This window comes from Gossypium raimondii, chromosome 13 (assembly GCF_025698545.1).
Source record: "Gossypium raimondii isolate GPD5lz chromosome 13, ASM2569854v1, whole genome shotgun sequence".
Classification (NCBI taxonomy): Eukaryota; Viridiplantae; Streptophyta; class Magnoliopsida; order Malvales; family Malvaceae; genus Gossypium; species Gossypium raimondii.
Window position 1 is genome coordinate 38,179,707 of NC_068577.1, and position 22,686 is coordinate 38,202,392.

Sequence of the window (22,686 nt, forward strand, 5' to 3'; positions counted from 1 at the left end):
AGTATTGGGTATTAATTTCGGTCAAGGATTGACTTGAAAAAAAAGTGAAATTAGGAGTTTTAAAAGCTTAAGGGCTAGTTTGATCAAGGGAAGAATTGGGGTGCTTTACATTGATAATTGCCTAAAGGCCCAATAATCGATTGCCCTAAACCTAATTTGGTGTAGAAATCAGCCTACTTTTCCAAGCTAGGCCGTCATTATTTGAAAGAAAAAAATATTGTTTTGCTTACTATTTCTCTAACGATCATCCCTCTTAAAATTATTAATTGCTTTGCTCCAAGTTATTGCTACGATTTGGTTCAAATCATTGCTGCCATTGTCGCTTGAATTTGCTACTTTAAGTCCTTCAATAAACTACCCCTAACTACTTGTATTGAGGATATTTTTTTAATTGACGTATTTAGTAAATATTGATGTTTATTTGGTTAAGATGAGTTAGAACATTAAGAATTAATTTAATTTCAAATTCTTTTAAGTTTGTTTTGTTAGCTTAATTTTGAACTTGATTTTAGGATTTGATATAATTTAGTTAAAACATGTTTCTTTATGTAATCTTGTAATCATGATTTCTCTATTTATTAAGTTATGCTCGAGTTTCATTTTGTTGCCTTCACTTGATTGAATTTACTCGTAATGATTTTATATGTGATTTATTATTATTATTATTATTATTTAATTAGATGTTTAGATTAAGAATATTAACTTTGATTAAATGAATTAATTACATCTAATTGCTTAATTTTATTGTAGAATCTAGTTTAATTACATTAATAAAATTCAAATCTAGTTTTGGTTCCTTTCAATTTAGTTTACTTATATGATATTTTTCCAGATTTTGGTAGAATACTACTGAATTGTAAAAAGCTTACGTTTGAGTTTTTATTCCGTGCATAGGTTATTGATGGTTTGTAGGTTCGTGATCGAGCATTGCTGCCAAGGAGTCTTCGTAATCCTTATCTTGTGAATTTTTTTTACACTTAGATTAGCCTAGGCATATTCTTAGGATTTGTTACTTGGTCGAATTGGGTGCTTTGATCTTTATTTTGGAACTTATTTGATTATTTCAATTTCTTGTTAAACGATTTATTATTTGTGTCATAAAGTTTTACAATTTACGTGTGAATTGGTAATGATTGAACAATTGATTGAGCGAATCGCTTTGGCGGGCACTGTGTTGCTTCAGATTTGATCCAACTTTCTTATCGGGATTGGGATGTTACATTCAGTCAGTCAATACACAAAAAGAACCAAAAGAAAGATTTTCGGAGGCAACAAATATTTTTTTCTTTTCAAGGAATGCATGCATATACAATAAATGATATGAGCTCAGATGAATGTGGTTTCATTGGACCAATGGTCCTCAGCCACGAGGATGCTATGAATCCCAAAATGTACTAAAAAATAAAAAAGGGGAGAGGTTTTTTTGTTTCTTCTTTCCATTTTCTTTTTTTCTTCAAAATAAAGAGATGGGAAGGTTCCGATTAAGTGGTATCATCGGGCTTAAGCCTTACCCACGAGGAAACCCTAAATCCCCAGTCGATCTAAACAAAAAACTAAAAAAAAGTTTTTTTTTCTTATTAAAAATGAATAAAAAAGGAAAATAAAAAGAAAAGCTTTAAAAATATCTTTTATCGATCAACATATATGGTGCTTTGTTGCCGAAGACTAATGAGCCTTTCGGTTCACTAGGGGAAAAGCTAGCCAACAAAAACAGAGAGAGTAAAGAGAAAATCAAAAAAAGATTTGTTTTGAAAAAATTAAAAAATATGAAAAGGAAAAAGGGATTCAAGTTTAAATAGTGGGGAAAATGGGAAATTTGCTACACAATCCCTTCGTGTTTTCATTTTATTTTTAAGGCCTTCCGCTTTTTAAATTACAACAAAGATCCTTCCATGTTTTTCTTTTAATTTTTAAGGATCTTTTCATTCTAAAATTTCTTCATTGGTCCCTGCACGTTTTGATATATTCAAAATTTGAAATTCTGGCTTGGAAAATTACTAATTAAGTCGTTTTAGTTTCACTTTTTTTAAAAAAAATTGAAATTTAAATGTTATTCAAATAAATTTTATTTTATTTCTCTTTTAATTTAATTTTAATTTTATTATCATGTATTTATTTTTATTATGTGAGTGTCTTCAATTATTCTTATTTTGTAATTTTATTTAATCCATTTTCTTTCCTTTCACGAGATTATTTTTATTGTTTCTTTTATGATTATTTTGTGTTTATTCTTTATTGAGTACTTCTTTATGAATTTCCTTTGATTAATTAACTATTTTTCTATTATTTTTAGAATACTTTGATGGATAGTTAATAATTATATTTTTTAGAAATTAGGTTTTATATATATTCAAGTTATTTTAGAATTTGGGTTTTAGTATAATTTAGATTTAATTGGAGTTTGGTATTAATTTTGGATCTTATTTAGATTTTTTATTTTGAGATTTTAGATTTTAGATCTTTTAGGTCAGTTAGATTTCAATTTTATATTTTCTTTTATTTTAATTTTAACTTTGAAATTTCAAAATTTCAAAATTTAATAGATTTAATTAGAATTTAGTCTTGAATTGAATTTATTTTATTTTTGGCCCTAGGATGTAAATTTAGGTTTTAATAGATTTTATTAGATTTTAGTTCAGAATTTAGGTTATGGATCAGATTTATTTTATTTTTAAGCCTAAGATTTATATTTTTGGCTTTAATATATTTTAGAATTTAGGTTATGAATATTCATTGGATTTTTTTTTTAGAATTTAGATGTTAGTTGGTTGTTGTAGAGCCTTAATGTTTTTTTGAGCTATAGTTTGAGTTTCTTCCTTTCAATCCCCTCTTCCCCCTCAACCTTAATTTCAAGCGATTTTACTTAGCTAATGGAGAGAAAAAATAGCAAGGGGTTCAATTTAAGACCTCCTCTATAGTTACTCTTGGCTGGTACTAGGCTCAACCGCTTCATGTTTCTATAGTTGGTAATTCTACTGTTTGCTTGCTCATTGCATCTCGCGTGGATTAATCTCCTTTCCGAGTTCTTTTGTTGAAGTATATTTGCCAAGGTTTAGGTTATATCTTTGCTTAAACAATGTGTCTTGTTGATTTAATCTAAGTTTCTTTTTTTTTTGGTTTCTCATTGATTAAGCTGTCAGTTTGAATTGTGTATGAGAACATAGGGCTTTGGGACCAAGGTGGATTTGCAATGCTTCTTCATCTCCTTAAAGAAGGCTACCTCATTGTTCCATTGATAAGATCTTTGGGTCCACCATTCCTATGTACCTTTTTAGCTGTAGTTAGTTATTGTAGAGCCTTAATGTTTTTCTTTTGTTGTTTTGGTCTAAGGTATGGTTGTTTCTTAGGTTTATAATATGCATACATTTTTCCAAGGTTTGTGTTGAATTTTAATTTTTGTAGTTTGTCAAAGGAAAACAATAGGATAATAAATCAATTAGAAAAATGAAGTATAATGAAATGTCTTATCCAAAATATTTATGTTTTATGTTTCCATAATATTTCTTATTCCATTTCGTATTAAATTAAAGATGAATAAATCTTTATCAAAAGAATATAATCTAATTAGATTTAATTTTTTTTGATAATTAGAAGTACAATTAAGAATATTAAAGATTAAACCCAAATTTTCATGTCACACAACACAAACATCTTTATTTATGTTTTATGTTTCCATAATATTTCCTCATTTCTTTATTAAATTAAAGTGAAGAAATCTTTATCAAATAGAATATAATCTAATTAAATTTAAAATTTTTTGGTAATTAAAATTACAATTAAGGATATTATTTTCATGTCACATAACACAAACATCTTGACAATAGATTGTTTCCATTAGAGAATTCTATATAATAACAATGCAATTATTCTTCACTTTCCTTTTCAAGAAACATTTCTACTACGAAGTTGATCTTTCTCAATCACTAGTTGACTAAATATCTTTATATTCTTTTATCATAGGACGAATAGCATTATGATGAAAGGCGTTCAATAGTAAATAATTTTTCTTGGCTATTAAAATTTTCAAATAAGGAAGTTTTCTTTCAAAATTTTCAAATAAGGAAATTTTCATTCAATTATGGTAATATTTCTAACAATTTTAGCCTCTTTTTAATAGGTATGTTTTTATCATTAATAGGTATGTTTTTGTCATTAACTTTGTTTAGGTATCTCTAATAATCCTAAAAAATAATATTGTCTTGCCAAATAATTGTTTGCATTTTAATTAAAAAGTAAGTTTTTTTTATCTTAGTTTGCCAAGAAAGCCAACCCTATACTATAAGCTATTTCCCTTAAGTAAATAGGGTATATCTTGCTATGCACCACCCCAAACTGCTGTCTTGGTAGCAGTCCTGCCAGGGTATAGCATGAAATGAACATAACCCACACACTCATACCATATGCTCTAGCTAATCCAAGTAAGTTCGCTATACCCATCACTATATTCAATGCCTCAATTGAAGTCATGTACTTCAAACCATCAAGAAACTTGTTTGCACTAGTTTTAACCTTGTTCGCAGCTCGGCCTGCTTCTTCCATGGCCTTTTCCTGAACGTTCTCCACTTGCTCTGATTTATTTGTCACTATATCAGCCCTCATCATCTTGGCCGTGTCTTTTGCTATTATCACCGCCTCCTTGGCCTTATCAATGGACTCTTTCGCCCTTTTTTAACATCTTAGCCCTTTTGCAAAACTGCCCCTTTTGCTTTGCCTAAAGCATCGCTAATAGCTCCCTTCGTATCTGCGACCTTGTCTCTGGTTCCGTGTGCAGTTCTGAAACCTTCTCTTTAACCTCCTACGCGGTTTCCCAAGCCTTGTCTTTAACCTTCTCTTTGGCTTCATGTGCGGTCCCTGAAGTTGCTTGGTTAAGCTTGTTAGCTTCATGTGCGGTGTCTGAGACCTTATCTTTGGTGTTACAAAGGGTAGTGGCGACCCTCGGAGTACATTTCTCGAAAGCATCCCAGATAAGTTCTCCAGGTGAATGTCGTCCGGAGCCAGCTTTTCTTTATGAAATGCCATGTGCTAAAATTCAATACACTCAGGAAAAACTGAGTAAAACTTCCTCACCTGTCTTCATGAAAGCAGTTTACATGTATTTAATACAAACTAGTGAACAACCGTTACTAACAGCTTTGTAACTAACAATAACTATCAGTAACTATCAGTAACTAATAACTAAACATGTATTTACTTCTAATATGCCCCATACTTATCTACTTTCTTTCTCACCAAAACCCTCTAATTCATATCAACAACTCGAAGTTGACTTCGAAATCTAGTAAACACTGCTACTGATAGTGGTTTTGTTAGTATATCTGCAATCTGATTTGAACTAGGAACATGTCCTACTTGAAGCACCCCAGCTGTCACCTTTTCTCTGACAATGAACACATCCAACTCAACATGCTTGAATTTGGAGTGCATAACAGGATTACGTGCTACTGCTATTGCAACAGAACTGTCGCACCTTATCAATCCCTTATTATTAAATGAAACACACAACTCAGTTAATAAGGATTGAATCCACACCATTTTTGCAGCTACATGAGCAACACTCCTATATTCTACCTCAGCTGTGGATCTGGAGACCACTTGTTGTTTCTTTGAGCTCCAAGAAATTGAATTCCCTCCAAGAAACACATACAACCCGGAGGTTGACCTGCGGTCATCAACATCGGACCCCCAGCTTGCGTCTGAATATCCCTCAGGTAAAAACTTTGAAGAGCGAGTGAATTTCAAGCCATAGGTTAGTGTCCCTTGTAAATACCTCAATATTCTTTTGATAGCTTTGAAATGCAAGTCCAACGGCTTATGTAGAAACTGACACACCTTGTTGACAGAGTAAGCAATGTCAGGTCTGATGATCACCACGTACTGTAAGGCTCCAACAATACTTCTGTAATGATGCTCATCCTCAACAGGACTACCTACAACAGCTGACAGATGACAAGTAGTAACCATTAGTGTTGGCAGGCTGTTCGACCTATCCATGGATGCTTTTTGAAGCAAATCCTGAATGTACTTTGTCTGGGACAGAAACATACCTTTTAAAGTGTAGTGAACTTCGATTCTAAGAAAATAACTCAGCTTCCCTAGATCTTTTAAAGAAATTTGAGCATCTAGCTGAGTAACAAACTGATCAATCGCCAAAGTATCATTGCCAGTGATGATTATATCATCAACATAAACCAAAACATAAAATAGTTTAGCTCTTGACTGAATAATAAAGAGAGAGCTGTCAGCTTTGGAAGCTTCAAACTTTGTGGCTATCAAAAAATCTTTCAACTTTTGAAACCAAACCCAAAGGGCTTGTTTAAGACCATATAAAGCCTTTTTCAATTTACAAACAAGGGGTTCACCATGTAGTCCAAGTTGTTCAAAGCCTGGGGGCTGTAACATATAGATATCCTCACTCAAATCCCTATTCAAAAATGCATTATTGATGTCAACTTGTCGAAATGGACAATTTAGAGATACTACCAATGCAAGCACCACTCTGATTATGGTTGGTTTAACCACAGGACTGAAGGTTTCCTGGAAGTCAATACCAGCTTCCTGCAGATAACCCTTAACAACCAGTCGACCCTTGTAGCGAGCAATCGAACAATCTGCATGCCTCTTGATTCGGAAGATCCACTTACATCTAACAGCATAACGACCTTCAAGTAAAGATACAAGGTCCCAAGTATGATTAGCAAGCAAAGCATTGTATTCAGCTTGCGCTGCTGTTGTCCAAGCTGGACTCTAAAAGGCTTCAGCGATATTTGTAGGCTCAGTCTCGTCTGAGACAGAAGCAAATACCTTGGGCCTAAAGACACCACTTTTGGAGTGAGTCTGCATGGGATGAGTATTCGCACGCACAGGAGCTGATGGAGCTGCTGCGTCACCCTCAATTTGATCAACTATAGGAACCTCAGTAACTGTTAGGAGGTCAGTAGGAATATTGGAAGAAGACTGAGTAGTTTGCGACTGGCCAGGAGAAGGCTTCATACGAGAGACTCTGCCAGACCTGGGAGTTTCTAAAATGTGTCCACAGGAATTATTAGTTGCAACTAGAGGCAGCACAGAACATTGATGAAGACCCTTCATAGAATCAACTGAAGATTGCATGTAAAACCCATCATTAAAAGGGAACGTTGTTTCATCAAAACGAACATGACGAGACAGGAAAGTTCGACCATCTGTAGCAAGGCACCGATATCCCTTAGTATTAGGAACACCACTGAGAAAAACACACCTTTGAGACTGAAAATTCAATTTGTGCTGCTGAAAAGGCCTTAAATCGGGAAAGCAAGTACAGCCAAACACCTGTAGCAAACCATAGTCAGGTGTGACTTGATAAAATACTTCATAGGGACTAGAATGATTCAACACAGGAGTAGGGAGCCTGATAGTCAAGTAAACAGCATGTGCAAACGCATAGAACCAAAACTTTAAAGGAATATCAGATTGTGCCAAGAGAGACAAGCCCATATCAACTAGTTGCATATGTTTTCTTTCAGTGACACCATTCTGCTCCGAGGTGTAGGGACACGTGACCCTATGCTGCACACCAAGTCGAGCTAGCTCTTTAGATAACACATGATATTCTCCCCCATCAGTTTGTATCATTTTAATAGATCTACCAAATTAGACTTTAACAATCTCATGAAAATTCAAAAAACATTGAGCCATTTCAGACTTGGTTTTGAGAAAATAAACCCAGTGTATGTACTGTACACGTCAATAAAAGAGACATAATAAGAAAAACCATTTGAAAACAAATGAGCTGGTCTCCATACATTAGACACCACAAGTTCAAAAGGGAAAGAATACACAGTATGCGTAGCAGGGAAAGGAAGCTTGTGAGCTTTGCCTAACTGACAAGCTGTACAAACTTGCTGCAAATCACTCTGTTTGAAAAAAATATCACAAGCTTTCAGTACACAAGCAAGAACAGTATTGCAAGGATGGCCAAGCCTATTGTGCCACAAGGAGGATGAAGACAGTTGAGCAACGTTCAGCAAACTAGTGTAAGATTTCAAGGAAAGATTGGCACCAGTGGAAGCAGATGGAGAAAAATGAAATCTGTACAGACCTTCATGCATGCGGCCCTCGAGCAGAGTCATTCCTGTCTGAATATCCTTCATAAAACACAAAACTTGGTGAAACTCAAAGTAAACACCATTATCTTTAGCAAACTGTCCCACAGACATCAAATTCTTGCATACTGTAGGAACATGCAACACATTCTGAAGACGTACAAGTCTGGAGCTAGCTAAGAGAGTAGACGAGCCTATACTAGCTATAGACACAGACTCACCATTAGTCATAGTGACATGATTTGTACCTGTGTAAAGAGAAGCAGTTGTGAGATTGGAGGCATCAGAAGTGATGTGATTGGTCGCACTCGAGTCAGGATACTAGACTGAATCAGATTGTGAAGATGAAGAAGTTCAAAGAGGCATTGTATTGGAAGGAGTAGGAAAAAATGAGCCACAGTAATGAGATACGGCTGAACAAGCAGGTACAGAGGAGGGACAACCTGAGCCATGTAGTTGATGACAATTGACTTGCACTGAGGTAGGACCTTCAACACTAGAGAAATTTTCATCAAACCTGTGATAACAGGTCTGAACAATGTGATCCACCTTACCACATAATTGACACTATGGCCTGGTACGAGACCATCCTCTTCCATGTCCACGAGACCTGCTAAGAGACCAACCACGACCTTGTCCTCTATAGCCTTGCTTAGGATCCTAAGAATAGCGAGTAGACTCAACAGACTGTTTTGAGCCACCTTCATTATCTTGCTGTCGAGAAGCCAAATTTGCTTGACAGGGAGCTTCTGTTAACAACTCCCTTTGTCTTGCTTCACAATCGAGCAAAATCTCAGTTAACAAATTAAGAGATAGAGGAGTTGCTGAGGCAAATACCTGAATAGACTCAAACTCGAGTGAAAGACCAGCCAAGATAAGACTGACTTGTTCTTGCTCAGGACAAAACTACCAGCAACAGTCAAATCATCACTAAGTTGCTTTACCTTGGATACATAATATTTAATGGAAAATTTCACTTTCTTGAGCCAGTACAGAGCATGATGCATGCTCGAGACTTTAATAGTCTATTTTGCACTAAACTTTCTTTCAATGACAATCTATATGTCAAAACTTATTTTTGTAGTTGTAAGGCGAACCAAAATATCATTTGTCACAGTGGACAATAACCAAGAAGCTAGAAACTTATCTTGCTTCCTATGAACAATAAAAGCTGGATTTTCAAGTTGCTGACCATCAGAACTAATAACGAAAGGAAGAGGAGAGGGAATAGTACCTAACACAAAACCTTCAGGACCATAACGTTCAAGAATCAACAAAAGCTGATGCTTCCATAAAAGAAAATTGTGTAAAGCAAGTTTGATGGTGTCATGTTTGGAGAAGTAATGAACTGCTGGGGAACAAAAACTGCCATTTCCTTGTAAATGCTCAGCCTCTCGAGTGTTGGAGGAGTGACGCGATGTGGCAACTACTGGTATACTTTCAGGAATCTCAGTAGTAGCCATGAAAAAAAAACTTATACCAAGAAAACCTTTGCTCTTGATACCATGCTAAAATTCAATAAACTCAGGAAAAACTTAGCAAAACTTACTTATCTGTCTTCATGAAAGTAGTTTACATGTATTTAATAAAAAATAGTGAACCACCAATACTAACAGCTTTGTAACTAACAATAACCATCAGTAACTATCAGTAACTAATGACTAAACATGTATTTACTTCTAATACCATGGCCAACGTTGGGAAGCGCAGATGCAGTATCTTTCATAGTTTCCTTGCCAAAATATTCCCTTGGTCATTTCTTTGGTGCAATGACGGGGATGAGATTGAGACTTTGGTGTTATGTTTGCCATCTTGGTCATATTCAACAACTATGAACCTATGGCCTTCTTTTAATATAACATCGTTCCTTCCGAAGGCAACAGTCATCGCTAGGGAACTAACTACAAGAAGACTCAAAAGCAAACCATTTATCATCTTTGTCTTAGATGGGGATGCTCAATCTGGGTTACATTTTCTACAGAGGTTTTCTTTAAAGAACTAGAAGATATGGTTTCAAATTGAGGAGGAAGAAACGATACGCATTTTGCCTAGTCCACGTTGCCTGTAGTAGTCGAGAAACTAACGCATTTGCATTGACTCAACCACGTTCTGATTCAACGTGGCTGCATTTCAGGGCTTTGTTAGGCTCTTATAACAACACTTGGAAAGAAGAGAAACTTCAAGAGCGGCTCCCAAACTTTTGTAATGGATAAGAAAGAAATAGAATAAAAGCTTTTGTTCCATGCTCCTTCAGCTGCCTAGTTCTACCAAGTATACTGGGGTGACATGTAAGCATAGGAGAGATAATATGCTCCTCTTACCATACCGGTCATATAACTTTGCTATTTGATCTAATAAGATATTAAAATTTATGGGTTTATAGAAATATCATTTAGTTTGATATAAGTCTATGTGTGTAGAAAGGTAGTAAGACTTAAGTTATGAGGGATGGCATATAAGTATTAAGTTAATGGCATTAAGTTTTTTTTCTAAGTAGAAATTAAAGAGAAACAACCTATTTAAACATAAAACATCTCAATTGCTTCAAATACTTCTTAAATAAATCAAAATAATTTTTATCAAAGTTTTGACTACTTTCTCAAATCTAATAAAATGTTGAATTGAACTTGTATTTTTAAAATTAAGATAACATATATTTTATAAGATATCAATTTTGGAAATTATGGGAATGCTAAAATTTTCATCTTGCATAATTGATTCTTAAATTTCTTTTAAACTTTAAAGTAAACTCAAAATTAATTTTTCAAAGAGAAAATTTAAATTTTTATTTTTAAAATATGATTTTATAGGTGTCTAGGAAAAGAGCAATGATGACTTCCTCTTTTATTAAAACCCCATGTTATGTAAAAATCAAAATTATCATATATAAATTCAAACTTGTATGCTATAAATTATTTTCACCTACCTAGAGAGGTTTAAACTTTGTTTTCAAGTTCCTCAAAAATTGTTCTTTTTATGTTTGGCATGTTTCTATAGAATTTCTCAAAAGATTTTCATGAATTATTAAAATACAAATAAAATTGATGTAGTAGGAATAATAGAACCTTAATTTTGTGCATCCATATAGAAATTGGTTAAATGCAAAGAAGCCTAGCGGCTATTAAGTGTAGGTTCTTTTCTTTCTTTTGCCTGAAATATGTTGCCTTAAAGCTTCTTTTCAACCTCAGTGTTAGAGACCAAGTCTACCTAATGTGTATAAGGACAATATGTTCGTGTTAGTGTCACAGGGCTAGATCTTTTGTCTTGCAATCCGTGCGGCCTTAGGCAGTTTGCTCCAAACTCGCCTACATTAGCCTTTACTCCCAAAAGTGAGGATTCCTTTAGAATTCCTCTAAGGCACCAATTTGTATAGAAGAAGCGATTGTGCCAAAAGAAGCTACAAACGAATAATAGAAAGCCAAATAAAGAATGCACACAAAGTGTTTGAGTAAATGCTCAAAGAGTTCTGTTACTCTTAAGAATTCAACATACAACGGATGACCTACAAATGAGGGGGAGTCTCTCTATTTATAGTTGAGCTCCCCCAAAACTGACGATCAAGATCAAATTACATCGACAGACGAGATTAGCCTATCCCTTGATTTTATGGATTTACAAGATTACATCATATCAAATCAAATTTACAAGATATGGTTCCCCTACTTACTAAAAATAGCCTAAGTTGCCATATCTTCATTATCGGGCCAACCAGGCTTCAATTTGATAGGCTTCTCCAGCAGTTCTTTGAATCGAGCCAGTTCTCGTGGGCTAAATGTTCCCCATCTAATCGATAGACCTCCATGGGGCGCATCTTGTGCCATGGTCACAGGCTTTGCACTTTGGCCCGTGACATTAGGGTGTGCTTAAACTAGTGTTAAAGACTCCAGTGAGAAGGTACAATGTTGATGAAGAGATTGGATGGTGAATATCAGAAATCAAATATTTAAAAAATTGGGATTACAACTTCAACCTTAATATCATTGTCTTTAAGGATATTTCGTAAATTTGTATATTGTCTAAAATTCAACAAGCACTTTTGTTAACAAGTAGGTAAACAGAGAACAAGAAAGAACGAAACAATTAAAATACTAGACTAAGATTATAATTTTTTTTGAGAATAGATGATGTTTTGAAGAGAACAAAAAATGAATTGATTTGATTCTAACATTAAAAAAATCTAGAAAATCAAGTAATCTAACTTTAAACAGTGAGTTGGTACAATCGATGGTGGAATGATGAGGTAGGGAGGGCGAGCTTAGGCACAGTAAAAGTTTTTCCCTTGCACTGCCCCATTTTCTCCATACCAGTAAAAGAAGCAAAGAAGATTCCCGTTCTCAGCAAACCATTATCTTATAAAATACTACTCTAAATAGGGTAAGTAAAATTCGATTTGACATGAAAAAATTTAGAAACGTTAAAAATATAAATTATTTGAATCAAATTAATCGAACCAACTAGAATTCTTTTCGAACTTCGAATTTGAATCAAGTTGAATTTTCAACTGTGAATAACTAAATATGAAACTCTTTTACTTCCCTTCCCCCTCAAATGTCAAACCCTTTTACTTTCTCTCCAAAAATTTTACTTCCCTAAATCTCCAAAACTTTTTTTTATGTTACCTCCCCCAAATTACTTTCCCTAAACAAATTTATTTCCCCCAAACCCCCAAATTTTTTTCCCTTTTATGCCTCCCAAAACTTTTACTTCTCGCAAACCCCTTAAAACTATTTTTACTTTTGCTTTTCCCCAAAGCTTTTACTATCTACTAAACCCCAAATGTTTTTTTCGAATTTATGTCTACTATTTATATTATTGAATTAGATTTCACAAAACTTGTTTAGGTTTTAGAGTTTATGAAAATAGCACACTTACTAGCAAAGGTTCATGTAATCCAATTTGGTCTTCGTTCTCCTTTCTCTTCTTTGCACACCCAGGGTAAATGCCTCTTGATTCATACCTTTCCTGTCATGGCCCAAAATTAAGGTTATCGAAATAGTGGTTTCGGGACCACAAATTCGATGAGGAAAAATTTATTTTTATTATATTTCTACGACCTACAATTTCACGGAAATATTTCGTGAAAATTTTGTTCAAAATTTTTGACGTTTGGGCACTTATTTTAGTCAAAAGGACTAAATTGTAAAAAGTGCAAAAGTTGAGTTCTATATGTTAGAGGTGTCCAATTGTTATGAAATTTTAAACTGGAGGTTTTTATGGCAATTAGACCATTGGTTAAGTTGGTGGACAAAAATGGGAATGGTTAGGCATGTTTCCAAAGTTTTTCATTAAGGGCATTTTAGTCATTTAGTTATTAAAATGAATTAAAAACAAAATTAAAAGCCAATTTTTGATCATCTTCTTCATTAGGCCGAATTTATCAAGGGGAGACACCATATTTAGAGTTTTCAAGCTTCCAAGCTCCATAGTAAGTGATCCCAAGCCCCGTTTTTAATGCTCTTTACGTTTTTGAGATCCTGGTAGCTTAATTTAGCTTATTCTAGCAATAATTTAACCTAGGGTTTATATTTGGAAAAATACCCATAGGTGAAAAGTGTTTATTTTGATTTTTTATGATAGAATATGAAGCTAGAAATTATGTTAAACAACTTTTGCTAGCCGATTTTAAGCGAAAACGAGTAAGTTGACACAATCGGTAAAAATCCCTAATTTACATAAGTAAGTGTTTGAGTGAGAATTTGATGTTGTCATAGAAGATAAAAATGTTCAGCATGTTATATAACATAAGAATATGAGATGAAGTTTAATTTTCGAACTTTGGGGCAAAAATGTAATTATGTAAAAGTTTAGGGGCAAAATCGTAATTTTTCCAAAGTTAGAGTCGAGGGCTGTTTTGATAAATGTGAGTATTAAATGAGTTAAATTTGCTAGTTTAGATCAGGAAGAACGAAACGTGAGGTTAGACAAAGGAAAGAATAAAGTTGAAGCCTAAGTTGGTGAATTTGGCTATATTTTGTACTGAGGTAAGTTTATGGTAAATAAATAAAATATTTCAATAATTATTATTAATATTGTTATTTTCCAGAAATTATGCATTTTTTATGAATTTATTTAATGTTGACTCAAGTATGAGATGACAGAGAATCGGTGTTAAAAGGCCCCGTTGAAACATGAGGAATGTATCGGATACAAATGTGATGACATTTGGGTAAATAGGTCCCGTGTAAGACCATGTCTGGGACATGGCATTGGCACCGATATGAGAGGTCCCATGTAAGACCATGTCTGGGACATGGCGTTGGCACCGAGATGAGAGGTCCCATATAAGACCATTTTGGGACATGGCGTTGGCACTGGGATGAGAGGTCCCCCGTAAGACCATGTCTGGGACATGGCATGGGCACCGATATGAGAACTCCCATGTAAGACCATATCTGGGACATGGCATTGGCAGTACATGAAACATCCCATGTAAGACCATGTCTGGGACATGGCTTTGGCATGTTATTAACAGAAAGAGACCCAAGTATCCTTATTGTTCCAATATGGCTCAACGGGCTAGTAAATAACTTATGTTCATGAAAGTTCAAGTGAGTTATAAGAGTTAAGAGTATATTATGTTACCCATTGAAAATCAACGTTTCAGCAAGAGAAAAGTAAGTCATAATTATGAGTTATCTAAGTAAACAAGCAAGAGAACGAGTAAGGAAGTAAGTAAAGAGGAAATTAAAGATTATGTCACTTGAGTATTATTAATTGTGTTAAATGTTGCTATTTATTTACTTGTAAACTTACTAAGCATTATGCTTACTTGTTTATTTTATTTTTATATAGCATTATTAATCAAAGTCGAGGACCCTAAAGACGTCGGAGATCGTCCACACTATCAACCACAACGACTCGGTATTTTATGATGAACTATGTTTGAACTATGGCATGTATAGGGACTTACTTATTTTGAATGTTGTATTATGATTTTGCTAAAGAATGATGTGTAAATATCTAAAGATGAATGGTTTTCAAAATGGTTAAGTATGAAGGTGTTTGTTGTTATACATGTCTATGTGATAAATTATGCATAGAAATCATGAAAGAGTAATAATTTGCAAAGAAACAGATTTCAAACAACAACAGTGACGTGATTTTGAAAAATCACTTAGGATAGATTAAAATGAATTAGAGGTTTTATGATATGTATAATGAAATCTTGTTGAGTCTATTTTCATGGAAAAATAATGGTTTAGCAAAAGGAATTTTATATTTTGAGATATGTGAATTTTGGTGAGACAGGGTCAGAACCATTTTTGGAGTCCCCTTTTTTGAGTTTAGAAAATCACTAAAAATTGTAGAAAAATATTTATGAGTTTTAATTTATATGTATAGATTCCTTATTGAGTCTATTTTATGTATAAATAAGTGAGAACACAATATGAATTTCCTACAATGGGAAAACTTATTTTTAGTGACAAGAGGTCAGGACAGTCGAGTGGTGAAATAGGGGAGACTTTAACTAATAAACTGTACTAATTGAATGAACAAAAAATTATGAAAAGTTTATGGTAATAAGATATATGAGTCTAGTTTTAGGGAAAATTTACAGATTTAAATTTCTAGTTTCGTACCTCGAGTTATAAATGATTTAGTGACTGCTGCGCGAGTGGACAACTTTATCATAGATAGTGAGATAAATTTTAAAAGCAAACTTTTATGCCCCGAACTAATAAGTTAAATAAAGTAATGCCTCGAGCTTGACTCTGGCAACGGTCTCGGGTAAGGGGTGTTACATTTTTTTGGTATCAGATCCAGGTTTAGTCGGTTCTCGGAATACTCAGTATGAATATGAGTCTACCTATACATGCCATACTTATATTTTGATAGTGTGACGACTCTTGACGATTTTAAAATGTTTTCTTTTATAGTTATGGATCCCGAACGAGTTGGCACTGATGAAGTAGAGAGTAATGCGCCCGCTCCCGCAGAAGGGACGGTGCCACCAGATGTTAATGTTAGTGAAAGGCCCATATCAGTTAGTCAGGTAGGAAGAGCTAGAGAAGCCTTCTTTTTGCCGAGTTCGTCCGTACGAATCCGGCTGTGAGACCTCTACCCCCTCACGATTCTCAGGTTCCCCATGTAGCTTCCCTAGCTACAGGTATAGTTATCAGAGAGAGACCTGCAGTTGATAAGATCCGGAAACAAGGGGCTGAAGAGTTTCAGGCTACCAAAGACGATGATGCCAAGAAAGTTGAATTTTGGCTCGAAAATACTGTCTGAGCTTTTGAAGAATCTTGTACACCTGAAGAATGTATGAAGTGTGTTGTTTCACTTCTCTGAGATTCAGCCTATCACTGTTGGAAGACTCTCGTGTCAGTGGTATCGAGTGAGAGGGTTACTTGATATTTCTTTCAGGAGGAGTTCCGTAAGAAGTATATCAACCAGAGATTTATAGATCAGAAAAGGAAGGAGTTTCTTGAGCTAAAACAAGATAAGATGACCGTGACTGAATGTCCTCAATGTGGTAGACGCCATCCCGGAGAGTGCAGAGCAAGTGAAAATGTTTGTTTTAGATGTGGTGCACCAGATCACTTTATTCGGGATTGTCCTGAAAAAGCTAATAGAGAAGTTATACCCAGTGCGAGATCAGGAAATGTTTCTACCAGAGGTAGACCACAGAGAAACCCAGGAGTTGGAGTGAATAACAGGGGTATGTCCAAAGACTCAGCAGTTAGATCAGATGTTAGAGCACCTGCAATAACATATGCTATTTGTGCTCGTGAAGAGGCATCCTCTCTTGATGTAATTACCGGTACATTTTCTCTTAATGATACTAATGTTATTGCATTAATTGATCCTGGCTCTACACATTCATACATATGCACAAAATTAGTATTTGTTAAAAATTTGTTTGTTGAACCTACTGAATTTATTGTTAAAGTCTCGAACCCCTTGGGCCAGTTTGTGATGGTGGATAAAGTTTGTAAAAATTGTCCATTGATGGTAAAAGGTATTTGTTTTCCGGTTGACTTGATGTTATTTCCCTTCAATGAGTTTGATGTGATATTGGGCATGGATTGGTTAACTCAGCATGATGCAGTAGTAAACTGTAAACATAAATATATTGTGCTGAAGTGCCAGAATAGAGAATTACTTCGGGTTAAATCTAATCAGACAGAGGAATTATCTGATGTGAATTTAGTGATGACAGCTCAGAGGTGTGTCAGAAAAGGGTATGATGTTTATTTGGCATATGTGTTGGATACTAAGGTATCTGAGTCAAAGATACAGGCAGCGCTAGTTGTATGTGAATTTTCTGATGTGTTTCCAGAGGAATTACCGGGGTTGCCACCAGAAAGAGAAGTAGAATTCTCTATAGATCTGAATCCGAGAGCTACCCCAATTTCCATAGCTTCGTATTGTATAGCTCCTATAGAATTAAAAGAGTTAAAGATGCAATTACAGGAACTTGTAGATAGAGGTTTTGTTCGTCTGAGTCATTCACTTGGGGTGCTCCAGTTTTGTTTATGAAAAAGAAAGACGGGTCTTTGAGACTGTGTATCGACTATCGGTAGCTCAATAAGGTAACTATAAAGAATAAGTACTCGTTACCTCGAATTGATGACTTATTTGATCAGCTGAAAGGTGCCACAGTATTCTCGAAGATTGATCTCCGATGGGGGTTATTACCAGTTACAGATAAAAGAGCCAGATGTGCCAAAGACAGCTTTCACAACCAGGTATGGGCATTATGAGTTTCTGGTTATGCCGTTTGGGCTGACTAATGCACCTGCAGTATTTATGGATTTGATGAACCAGATATTTAGACCGTATTTAGACAGGTTTGTAGTAGTTTTCATTGATGATATTTTAGTCTATTCTCGAGATGAAAATGAGCATGAGGAACATTTGAGAATAGTGTTGCAAATTCTGCGTGAAAAGAAGCTTTATGCTAAATTTAGTAAATGTGAATTTTGGCTTCGAGAGGTGGGTTTTCTCGGACATATTGTATCTGCAGAAGGCATCAGGGTAGATCCAAGTAAAATCTCAGCTATTGTCAATTAGAGTCCACTAAAGAATTATCTGAAGTTAGAAGTTTCTTGGGTTTAGCTGGCTATTATCGGAGATTTGTACAGGGGTTTTCTATGATAGCTTCTTCGATGACTCGTTTATTATAGAAAGATGTTAAATTTGAATGGACAGATAAATGTCAGCAAAGTTTTGACCGATTGAAGAAATTGTTGACGGAAGCACCTGTGTTGGTACAGCCTGAATCGGGTAAGGAATTTATTATTTATAGTGATGCATCATTAAATGGTTTGGATTGTCTCTTGATGCAAGAAGATAAAGTAATAGCCTATGCTTCAAGACAACTTAAGCCACATGAAAGAAACTACCCGGTACATGATCTTGAATTAGCTGCTATTGTGTTTGCATTAAAAATATGGTGACATTATTTGTATGGTGAAAAGTGTCATATTTATACTGATCATAAAAGCTTGAAGTATTTTATGACATAGAAAGATTTGAATTTGAGACAACGCAGATGGCTAGAATTGATAAAATATTATGAATTGGTTATTGATTATTATCCGAGTAAGGCTAATGTTGTAGCTGATGCTTTGAGCCGGAAATCTCTGTTTGCTTTACGAGCTATGAATGCCCGGTTGTCACTGACTGATGATGGTTCAATCATAACTGAAATGAAGGCTAAATCGATGTTTCGTAAACAAATATGTGAGACTCAGAAAAATGATAAGAAGTTAAAGGCTAAACGGGTACATTGTGAATCTGGTAATGATTCAGAATTCCAGATTGAGACTGATGATTGTTTATTATTCAGAGGTAGAGTATGTGTGCCGAAGGATACAGAGCTCATACAGAAGATTTTACACGAGGCCCACAGCGGTACTATGTCTGTACATCCGGGGAGTAATAAAATGTATAATGATCTGAAAAAGATGTATTGGTGGCCAGGTATGAAACGTGATATCTCTGAGTTTGTGTTAAGGTGTTTGGTATGTCAACAGGTTAAAGCTGAACATCAAGTGCCTTCGGGATTACTTCAGCCAATCACTATACTGGAATGAAAATGGGAAAGAATCACTATGGATTTTGTATCTGGGTTATCGATTTCTCCAAAGAAGAAAGATACCATTTGGGTAATTGTCGACTGATTGACAAAGTTCGCGCACTTTATTCCTGTATGTATGGATTATTCTTTAGATAAATTGGGTGAATTGTACATATTTGAGATCGTCAGACTACATGGAGTGCCAGTCTCCATTATATCAGATAGAGATCCCTGATTTACGTCTCATTTCTGGGACAAATTGTAAGAAGCTTTGGGTACTCAGTTGCGTTTCAGCACTACATTTCATCCTCAGGCAGATGGCCAACCTAAGTGTGTAATTCAGGTATTGGAAGATATGCTCCGATGTTATATATTAGAGTTTGAAGGTAATTGGGAAATGTATCTACCTTTGATTGAATTTGCTTATAATAACAGTTATCAGTCCAGTATTAAAATGGCCCCATATGAAGCTTTGAATGGTAGAAAATGTAGAACACTGTTATATTGGACAAAGCTCAGTGAAAAGAAGATACATGGGGTTGATTTGATCCGGGAAACAGAAGAAAAAGTAAGGCTGATTCGGGATGGTCTAAAAGCAGCTTCCGATCGTCAGAAGTCATATGCTTATCTTAAACGAAAAGAGATTGAATTTTAGGTGGGTGATAAAGTATTCTTAAAAGTGTCTCATTGGAAGAAAGTTCTCCGGTTTGGTCGAAAAGGTAAATTGAGTCCAAGATTTTTCGAACCATATGAAATCATAGAAAGAATTGGACCGGTTGCTTATCGATTGGCATTACCACCGGAACTCGATAGAATTCATAATATTTTTCATGTATCTATGCTACGACGGTATCGATCAGATCCTTCACATGTTATTACTCCGACAGAAGTGGAGATTCAACTGGATATGACTTATAGTAAAGAACCGGTTAAGATATTAGCACGGAAACAAATGAGCTTAGAAACAAAAAAGATAAAATTGGTGAAAGTATTATGGCAAAAGCACGGGATTGAGGAAGCGACATGGGAACTGGAAGAGACAATGAGGAAACAATACCTGAATCTCATTACTGGTAAGATTTTCGAGGACGAAAATCCTTAAAGGGGGAAGAGTTGTAATAGCCCAAATTTAAGGTTATCGGAACAGTAGTTTCGGGACCACAAATCCGATGAGGAAAAATTTATTTTTATTATATTTCTATGGCCTACAATTTCACGGAAAGATTTCGTGAAAATTTTGTTAAAAAATTTTGACGTTTGGGCAATCAATTTAGTCAAAAGGACTAAATTGTAAAAAATGCAAAAGTTGAGTTCTATATGTTAGAGGTGTCCAATTGTTATGAAATTTTAAATTGGAGGTCTTTATATGGTAATTAGACCATTGGTTAAGTTGGTGGACAAAAATGGACATGGTTAGGCATGTTTCCAAAGTTTTTCATTAAGGGCATTTTAGTCATTTAGTTATTAAAATGAATTAAAAACAAAATTAAAAGCCAATTTTTGATCATCTTCTTCATTAGGCCGAATTTAGCAAGGGGAGAAGCCATAGTTAGGGTTTTCAAGCTTCCAAGCTCCATAGTAAGTGATCCCAAGCCCCGTTTTTAATGCTTTTTACGTTTTTGAGATCCCGGTAGTTTAATTTAGCTTATTCTAGCAATAATTTAACCTAAGGTTTATATTTGGAAAATTCCCATAGGTGAAAAGTGTTTATTTTGATGTTTTATGATAGAATATGAAGCTAGAAATTATGTTAAACAACTTTTGCTAGTCGATTTGAAGCGAAAACGAGTAAGTTGACATAATTGGTAAAAATTCCTAATGTACATAAGTAAGTGTTTGAGTGAGAATTTGATGTTGTCATAGAAGAGAAAAATGTTCAGCATGTTATATAACATAAGAATATGAGATGAAGTTCAATTTCCGAGCTTTGGGGCAAAAGCGTAATTATGTAAAAGTTTAGGGGCAAAACCATAATTTTTCCAAAGTTAGAGTCAAGGGCTGTTTTGATAAATGTGAGTATTAAATGAGTTAAAATTTCTATTTTAGATCAAGAAGAACGAAACGCGAGGTTAGACAAAGGAAAGAATAAAGTTGAAAGCTAAGTTGGTGAATTTGGTTATATTTTGTACCCAGGTAAGTTTACGGTAAATAAATACAATATTTCAATAATTATTATTAATATTGTTATTTTCCAGCAATTATTCATTTATTTTATGAATTTATTTAATGTTGACTCAAGTATGAGATGACAGAGAATCAGTGTTAAAAAGCCTTGTTGAAACATGAGGAATGTATCGAATACAAATGTCATGACATTTTGGTAAATAGGATGAGAGGTCCCATGTAAGACCATGTCTGGGACATGGCATGGGCACTGATATGTATTTAAAATATGAAAGAATAAAAAAATTTACCTAAAAAAAACTTAAGGTAATGATAGAAAGTAATAAACTACGTGTGTTTTACTTTTTCAAAATGAGACATGTTTTGGACAAATAATGATATCCAAACAAGACATAACTTATGTAGAAAGTGTTGAATAACTTTCATAAAATCTTCTTTGGAGTTAAACAAGCTTCCAAAAGTAAATTTGCTATTAATTTAAGTTTTGATTTATAGGTAAGCAATAGCTTACAAAAATAATTTTGAAATCCTAAATTGTTTTTACTATTTGTATGAAATAAAATTTTACCATTTGTTATTTTTAAGAAAATTATGAATTGATGTAGGAAAGTTTAGTATTAAACTTAAGGGATCAAATTGTTTTCTCCTCATCATCTCTAGCCCTACACTTATTGATATTAAAGTTGCAGCCAATTTTCCTCCAGTTTAATTTAGAGATTATAGGGTTGCTTTTGCATGGGTCCAACTTGGAGACATTATAAACACTGCACGTCATTGGGGGAAATTTTTATCTTTATGGAAGAGAACACTCTTAATATTTCTAGTTTCTCTAAAAGTTCAATGTTAATCACAGCTAACCAATTGAAAAACTTGATGAATTGCTGTTTTAGAATGCATAGAGGAACAATATCTAATAAAAGTGATAGAAGTTGGTGATATCTCAAATTTCAAAAAATGGTATTGTTAGGGCAAAACTGTTGCCATAGAGTTTGAAGATTCTTCCGTGGTAATATTGAATTTTTTTATAATGGAATTTAGGGAAAGGGTTCTTGGGAGGATTTTCTAATGTCTAGCGAGAGCCTAAATGATTTTTAGTTGCCTTAGCTAATGTATGAATTTATCAATTGAGCATGGTTTCATCTTGTGTGTTGATGTATCTTGATTTTGGATATGCATTTGTTCTGATTGTCAAAGCCTTTTTTTATTGTGTTTTTGTGCATATTGGAATTTGAGATTACTTTCTAAAACCATCTTTGCAACTAGCTTTTGACTTTCTAATTAATTAATATAATTTCCTTATCGAGCAAAAAATACTATATGAAATGTAAAAGTTTTTCACAAGGAAGGTTTTTAAAAAATAATTAGTGAGATAGATTGATTGATTTTGGTACAGATGGCAAAAACGCTCCCTGCAGGAAGCGCTTTTTGCTAGCGTGCCAGGAGAGAGAAGCAAAGCGT